We start from the raw sequence: 8481 nt of genomic DNA on the forward strand, positions 1-8481 counted from the left end.
ACGACTGGCTGGCTGGAAACATATCCTGTCCCCCACGCCACTGCCCGGAACACTATCCTGGGTCTTGAGAAACAAGTCCTGTGGCGACAAGGCACCCCAGAGAGAATTGAGTCAGACAATGGGACTCATTTCCGAAATAGCCTCATAGACACCTGGGCCAAAGAGCACGGCATTGAGTGGGTGTATCACATCCCCTATCACGCACCAGCCTCTGGGAAAACTGAACGGTACAATGGACTGTTAAAAACTACACCGAGAGCAATGGGGGGTGGGACATTCAAGCACTGGGATACACATTTAGCAAAAGCCACGTGGTTAGTCAACACGAGGGGATCTGCCAACCGAGCTGGCCCTGCCCAGTCAGAAATCCTACATACTGTGGAAGGGGATAGAGTCCCTGTAGTGCACACAAAAAGTATGCTGGGCAAAACAGTCTGGGTTCTTCCTGCCTCCAGCAAAGGCAAACCCATTCGTGGGATTGCTTTTGCTCGAGGACCTGGGTGCACTTGGTGGGTGATGTGGGAGGATGGAGAAATCCGATGTGTGCCTCAAGGGGATTTGATTTTGGGCGAAAACAGTCAATGAACTGAATGGCATAATGTGAACTGCTATATAATACTGTGTGTCACCTCTGTGTTGTATCAATGATATCAGAGTACGAGCCTCCCAACCCACGGAAGATCAACTATGAAACAAGCCGTGCAGCAGTGATGGAACGATGACTGACTCGGTATGCAGCAACCCAACGCCACACACCATCTCTCCCACCCTGAAAGACTGATACAACAGATGGAGCCCAGAGTCATGGACTGGGTGAACTCAATGGACATTTTAATGGACATTTTACAGGGAAAGTCCATGAACTACGGGAATGATGTCTGTGTATTATCTTAAAGGATGGGAAGGGGAGGGGTGGTGGTTGGTACAGTTGTATTGCATCATATGGGACCTGGGCATGGTGTATATGGTATGGAATAAGGGGTGGAGAATGTGCTGGTTTTGGCTGAGAAGGGGTTAATTCTCCTCACTGTGGGGGTCGGCTACCTTTCCAGCTTCCCGCGCTCGGCTGTGTGGCGGGGGGGGGGGGGGGGGCTGGGAGGGGCAGGGCACTGGCGGGGGCGGCTGACCCCGACTGGCCAATGGCACGTTCATTCCATACCATGTGACACCATGACCAGTATATTGGGGGAGGGGGGGCAGTGGCAGCGCGGAGGCGGCGCGGCATTGGGTCGGCGGGCGGCTGCGTCGCGTGCGGTTCGTTTCGGCGGTTTGTTCCCCCTCTTCCCTCCCTTTCCCCCTTCCCCGGGGCTTTGCGCCTCTCGTTGTTCTCCTTTACATTGCATTTCTATTGTTGTTTCTTTTAATTTTAATTATTAAACTGTTCTTATCCCAACCCACGAGCGTTACCCTTCTGATTCTCTCCCCCATCTACCGGTGGGGATTGAGCGAGCGGTTGTGTGGGGCTGAGCTGCCGGCTAAACCACGACACTCCCCCCACCCCAGAGGGATGGGGGAGAGAATCGCAAGGGTAAAAATGAGAAAACTCACAGGTTGAGATAAGAACAGTTTAATAATTGGAATAAAATATAACAGTAACAATAACAATAATTGTAATGAAAATGAAAATAACAGAAAGAGAGAGAAATAAAACCCAAGAAAGACAAGTGATGTAAATGGAGAACAATTGCTCATCCCCAACCTACAGATGCCCAGCCAGGGCAATGCTCCCCCTGCTGGCCAGCTTTCCCCTAGTTTACATGTTGAGCATGACATCATATGGTATGGAATATCCCTTTGGCCAGTTGGGGTCAGCTGTCCTAACTGTGCCCCCTCCCAGCTTCTTGTATATCTCCAGCCTTCTCAGTTCGTAGAGCATGAGAAGCTGAAAAGTCCTTGACTCAGTATAAACATCGCTTAGCAACAACTAAAACATCAGTGTGTTATCAACCTTATTCTCAAACTAAATCCAAAACACAGCACTATTCCAGCTACAAGGAAGAAAATTAACTCTGTTAATTTTCAGAAAATTAATGCTGAAACCTTCAAGACAAGATATTAAACAGCTGCTGGCGCCCCAAACAAGAACATCCCAGGCTGCTTCTCATTTCATACCAAGGTTTCCCCTTGAAACATGCTCTGTAGTGAACCGAGGATTGTAGGGCACAGACAAAACTTATACCCTTATCAACATTTGGCAAATGCACCCCAGGATATGATTAGCACAGACGCCTCAATGGCCTGTTAATACCTCAAACGCTATGTACAAACCAGATAAGGAAGAGATGTGTGCAAGGTCTGGGTGAAACAAGGGATGCAAGTGGAATACAAACACAAGAAAACTCAAAGCTCTGGCCTAGGACCCTACTCTGGGCAGGGCTGGCCTGAACAACCTCCTGAGGTCCTCAGTCTCCAGATTACCACCATACATTGGTTTCTATTTATGCAAACTGTTATAAAGCAGTTATTACTGATAACTAAGCCCTGTTGCCCGACATCTCCAGCAGCTGACACTGCTTCACAACGAAGTTCCTCTTCAGATGCATGGCCAACAAACACGACCACAGAAACAGGATCCAAACCCAGCCAGAAGGACCAGGCCAGTCCTGCTAACTTGCAGTAATCCGAGCAAAACCTGAAGACCAGGACACTATTAAAATTTACAAAGAAATCCTCTAGAGTAGGGTTTTGTGGTTGACTTGCACACAGGAAAGGTACTATGCCAGGAAGCAACATGGCAAGGAAATGGAAATGAAAAGCACATCACCAAGAACAAGACAACACTTTCCATGAAACCAGGTGGGTGCACACACCCCAAGACACCAGCTCTGCACCTGCTTTACACCATGAGTGCTCCCTGTGAAACCGGAGTTTTACATCCATGAAAAAGGCACCAGAAACCTGACAGACCAGCTCCTACAGACCACTTGGGATGGCCTGGGCCTGCCCATAAGATATAGTCATGTCAGTGAAATTACACCTAATTTTGGGTGTAAAATTACACCCCAAAAAAGGGGTGTAAAGTTACACCCCTAGAAGAACTACAAGGAAGAAATAACCCTACTGAAAGACAAACAGAAAAAAAAAAAAAAAATCACAGGTCTCTCAATTTATAGGCAAGACCTTTATGTGTTTCTGATTAATTTGGCTACACAGGTCCTCACACAAAGGCACAACACATTATCCTGGACTTAAGGTGGCATCTTGAACACTCAAACATCCTTCCTCCTTTCCTCACAAGCTGAATTCATGCCCAAGCACATGTGGACTAGCGTTCCTTGAAGACTGCTTCACAGCTTGCACCAGTGACAGTTTGGCCTTGCTCCACAATGCATCCTGTTTTGCTAAGGGAAACAGAACAGGCTTTTTTTGCTTTCAGTTTCAAATGACCCTCCCCTCTTTGTAACCTACCAGTAACAAGCTATACCTAGAGAACATATGGTTAAGGCAAGCGTGGAGTTGCATTTTCAAGCAAAACTCTGTATACATACGTATGATTTCCAGTAGCAGCACTTCCTAGTGACCTAAGAAAGGACTTGCACCTCCCATTTTATACACAGGAAAACTGATGCAAAAACATGTTCAATATTCTATCTACACAGTGTCATTCCTGTTTTACAAAACAAAAAAAAAAACAAACCAAAACCTTGCAGAACAGTGTAAACAGTTAACCCTGCTTCCGATCCTCTGAAACAACAACAATCTTGATATCAATCCGTAGTCTAGCTCAGCCATACAAGCCCTAACTCAGTCCAAAAGGGAGGTGTTTACACTGCTGCTGTTCTTTGCTCAGCCTAACAATGTTCCTGTAATCAAACAGAGCTGACCGGGTAAGAAAGCAATGGCAACAAGCAGTCTCAATATTCCCTTTGTACAAATTAGCTCAAGACGATACCGCATCTGGAATAGGGGCGGAGAAAAAATCCAAACGAAAACAAAACAAGATCATCCTAACAGCAAGGCTTTCAAGCTTGTGCAGTTCACAGCCAATGCCTGACAAGTATAACTGCTCATTGGTAAAAACACTGTTAGGAAACACTCCGTTTTACATGTTGTCATGGGGAGGCAAAGCCTCTTTGCGTTTGCAATAAACCCACTGAATCAACCTGAAGTTCATTTTCTGTAAACCGGGCAAAAAACCGAGGACTGATGAGAGATCTTTTTGCTTTTCTTAAGGGCGCACTGTGCCCAAACTCCTTTTCAAATGAAAAAGTCCGTTTTGTTAAGTGACCACTCCACGACCTTGCACAACAGGTTTGCTTTTCAGGGAAAGGATCCAAAACCACTGAAGGCAACGCTCAGCTCAGGGCTGTGCCAAAGGACTTCTCTTTCTTCTTTCCGAGCACAGATCCATCCTCACATCCCGCCCCCCCTCCTCCCCGGCCCCTCCGCGCAAGCTGTACCAGGCCAGCCCACAGCCCCAGACGCCTGGCAGGAGCAGGAATGCGCTCTTCCGTTGTTCTTCTTCACCCCGCACGCTCCCTGGCAGGCTTCCCAACCAGCAGAGCCACGCTCGCTGCCCGCCACCCCGCACCCGCGCCCCTCATCAGGGCAGCACCACCCCAGAACTTCCAGCCTGAGGAAGTGCGCGGGAAGTTCACGCCAGCTCGACGGCGGTGGGAAGCCACCCCCGAGGGACAAGGGCTCCCGCTGCCGCGCAGGCAGAGCCGCGCGGCGCACCAAGAAGCGCGGAACGCACGCGGGCGGGGTCGTGCAGAGGGAGCAGCACCGCGCAGCGCGGACCGACGCCCCGACGGCTGCTCCACCAGACGCACCCCCAAATGCCGCGCGGAGCGGCCGCGGGCGGGCGGCCGATGCCCCCCACGCACATACCCGGTGGGGAGTGGGGGGATCGCTGCGAGCACCTACCTACCTACCTACCTACCTGCCTGCCTGCCCGCCCCCGGGCGCCGCCGCGCGCCGAAGCCAGCTGGGGCGCGCCGCAGCCGCCGACCCTAAACACTGGCGCCGCGCGGCCCGCCCCCGGCCCCGCCCCGCCCCCGCCTCCCGCGTCACCTCGGGGGCGGGGGGGGCGCGCGCGGGGAATCGAAACCGAGATGGCGCCGCCCCCTCGGTGGGGTCGGCATCGCGCGTGTCGGGTGGCGGGAGGGGGCTCCCCCGCGCGGGGTGGGGGTGGGGGGTACACCCAACAGCACATTCAGGAACCGGGGGGGTGGCTTCGTGCTGCCACCGCAGCAGGAGCATCGATGCCATTTTTTAAAAATGACGTCACGGTATCTTCAGCGTACGCGGAGAATCAGCGTTCGCCCCGCCTCAGTCACCCCTTCGTCCTGAGGCACCGGGCACCTCTCGAGACAACCCCCTGCCCAGAAGCAGCAGCTACTGCTTTGGTCTTCCATGGCTGAAGCAAAACCTAGGGAGTGAAGCCTCCTCCTGTTGTAACGTAGTTGTTTCCTAATTCATCATTTCCCATTGTTGTTTCACACTGGGAGAAGCGGATCAATAAGCCAAAGATTAATACTTTACCACAGATCATTCAATAATTCACGTTTCTGTGAGCCACAGTTTTAGTTAGGTATTTCTCCGTCATCAGGTCTTACCGTCTGCACATTTTTCTCATATAAAAATTCATTTCTGCTAATCTCCCGTCTTCTGCACTGAGTTTTCACATCAATTAACATGCTACCCATTTAGGGACCGGAGAAATGAAGCAATACTAAACCTTAGCATGTGTGTTTTTATTACTTCTCTCCAAGTGCAGTGCATCAACAAAATGGGGCAAAGCCACTTAAAAGAAAAAAAAATAAAAAGAAGCAGTTAAAAGTGCTGCCACAATTGTTATTTTGGAGCTGCATCGATGGGAGGTGGGAAAACTGTACACTGCCTGGTGCAATCTTATTAGCAAAGTGACAAAAAGAAATCAAAGTCCATGGGTGGCATTTTGCAGTTATTATTCAGGCAAAAGCATTTGTCTAAATCAACAGAATACTAATGTTGAGAGGAATGAGTGGCTGGTCGGGACTAACGTAGCTGGCGTTTCACATAACCTTGGAACTCCCTATCACTGTTATTTAGGGTTGTTTCACTTCAGCTCAGAGAAACTAGGACCAACCCACTTCAAGTCTGGTGCAGAAAGTGGAAAACACTGCTTGTTGGCTTGGACGGGACTCTGACCTAAACACTGGCACAACAAACATTCTTTGCTACGTCTTTTTGCAAGCCATGGGTGTGTTTGTCAAACCAGTCATGAGATAGAAAACGAAACTTGGGTCTTTCTTTTTTAACTCAGCTGTAAAAATGAAACTTGGCAGCTTGTAAACCTTTCGCCAGCGTGCAGCAGGGTGTTTCCTTCTCGTGCCGAGCAAAAAAATGCTGCGTCCCTGCCACACACATGCATTGCCAGTGAATTACCAAGTCTGCAAATTATTGCATTTCCTGATTCTAACAAGTGGGGAAGGAATAGAAACTGGAAAGGGTGGACGCGCTTGGGGGGGCAGTACCGCGTGTCTGAGTGCGCAGGCGCAATGGGGTACATTTCCAAGGGAAAACGTTTCTTTTGGATGGGAGAGTGAGTGACAGATCCCCTCACTTCCTTGTCGCTTGACACATGAACCTGCGCATCAGAGCTCCTGGTGGAGGAGAATCCATTGCATGGAAGGGATGGGCCTTGGCACAACGCTGATGCTCGAAATCTTGTTTTTTATCTCTGCTTCTTTTTCAATGATGGGAAAACCTCACTTTGAAGAGGAGAACATCCTTCGTAACACATCCGGGAAAAAGAGTTGCAGCACGTGTTGCAACCCCTTGGCCGTGCTGAGCTTGGGGGAGCTGCTCCACCAACAGCTCTTGCTTTCCCGAGCAGCCAACATCTCCCAGTTCCTGAGATCCCAGTGCCAAGACCAGGTCAGGTACTACCACATCTTACTAGAGACCCGTTTCTGGTGGGATGCAGACTGAGCTCCCAACTGAAGGCATTGCATCTATCATAGTGGCAATGTGCACCTGACACTGACACAACCTGAACCGGTAAATTTATTGTTCTCTCTCCCACAAGGACCCAAGCAAACTATACCATGTGTCAGGGCCCTGGGGACACCAATTGGCCTTACGGGCCCTGACCAGCCTCACCTGGGTCACCCCCCAGCCCACAGGCCCAGCAATAATGGGGCTGTGTCTGACCCTGGTTCTCATCACCAGGCCTGATCCTGACCCCGACCCGCAGGCTGACATCCCAGCCTGGCCTCAGCCTCTCCCCATCCCCACAGAGCTGCCGGCTGCCCTGGGCTGGGGGCTGCACCTGGCTGCCCCCCAGCCTGCCCAGCTCCCTCACTGGGGGCGGTGGGACAGACCCTGGCTGGGGAAGACCCTGCCTGGCCAGTCCCACAGGGATCCCCATGTCTCCCTACCCTGTGGGGAGCAGCTGGCCCTTGCTGCTCCCTGACACCATACACAAAAAAGCATGTTTTCCTGGTATAACTCCCCCTCACAAGAGAGTTAGTCAACAAAAATACAATGGCCATAAATGGTGTCTCCTGCTATTACATCATGAGGGCAAAGGTTTGTGGTGTAGGTGTGGTTTTGTGGAGGTACCCAAGCTGCAGCTTCTATCAGGGTATTTATTTCAGGATGTTTGCTTGACTTCAAAAGCGTATCTCCAAACTGACGTAGTAATACTGGTGATGAACTTGTGTTTACCCTAGTTTATTTCTAAGGTCAAGAAACTTGTCCCAGAGAAATCAGGTACTTCAGAATAACAGCTTTGAAAGAACTTTCAATGGAATCTTAATCACATATTAAATAAAGAACAGTGCAACACAACTAACAGCAGATACATGCCTATTTTATTATTTTACTTCTAGTTGCCCTAATGCTGAAAAATCCCTTCACATCTCTCCTGTCTAATGTATCTTACCTATTATCCTTTCCTGTTACTCCTTTTCCTTAAAGTCTGACTGCTTAACCTTGCCTGTGTCAGCATTATTTCCTTCTATGACCAGGTGACCTGCCTAGTGCATGAGGGAAAGGCTGTGGGTGTTGTCTACCTGGACTTTAGTAAAGTCTTTGGTATTGTCTCACACAGCGTTCTCCCAGAGAAGCTGGCAGCTGATGGCTTAGACAGGTGCACTCTTCGCTGGGTAAAAAACTGGCTGGATGGCCAAACCCAGAGAGTGGTGGTGAACAGAGCTAAATCCAGTTGGTGGCCGGTCACAGTGTTCCCCAGGGCTCAATTTTGGGGCCAGTCGTGTTTAATATCTTTACCAATGATCTGGATGAGGGGACTGAGTGCACCCTCAGTAAGTTTGCCGATGACACCAAGTCGGGTGGGAGTGTTGTTCTGCTCAACAGTAGGAAGGCTCTGCAGATGGATCTGGACAGGCTGCATCAATGAGCCGAGGTCAACTGTATGACATTTAACAAGGCCAAGTACTGGGTTCTGCACTTTGGTCACAACCACCCCATGCAACGCTACAGGCTTGGGGAAGAGTGGCTGGAGAGCTGCCTGGCAGAGAAGGACAGGGGGGT

At 50.1% G+C, this 8481-nt stretch overlaps 1 protein-coding gene across 1 annotated transcript in view; it reads right to left on the bottom strand.

Annotated features, from left to right (window-relative positions):
• Window positions 1-4971, bottom strand: part of TRANK1 (tetratricopeptide repeat and ankyrin repeat containing 1) — a 65790-nt gene extending 60819 nt beyond the window's left edge. The window contains exon 1 of the mRNA XM_075083560.1: window positions 4883-4971. The gene's annotated coding sequence lies outside the window, so the exon portion shown is untranslated. The remainder of the gene's footprint in view (window positions 1-4882) is intronic.
• Window positions 4972-8481: the final 3510 nt, after the last annotated feature.

Source organism: Phalacrocorax aristotelis, chromosome 2, assembly GCF_949628215.1.
Source record: "Phalacrocorax aristotelis chromosome 2, bGulAri2.1, whole genome shotgun sequence".
NCBI lineage: Eukaryota > Metazoa > Chordata > Aves > Suliformes > Phalacrocoracidae > Phalacrocorax > Phalacrocorax aristotelis.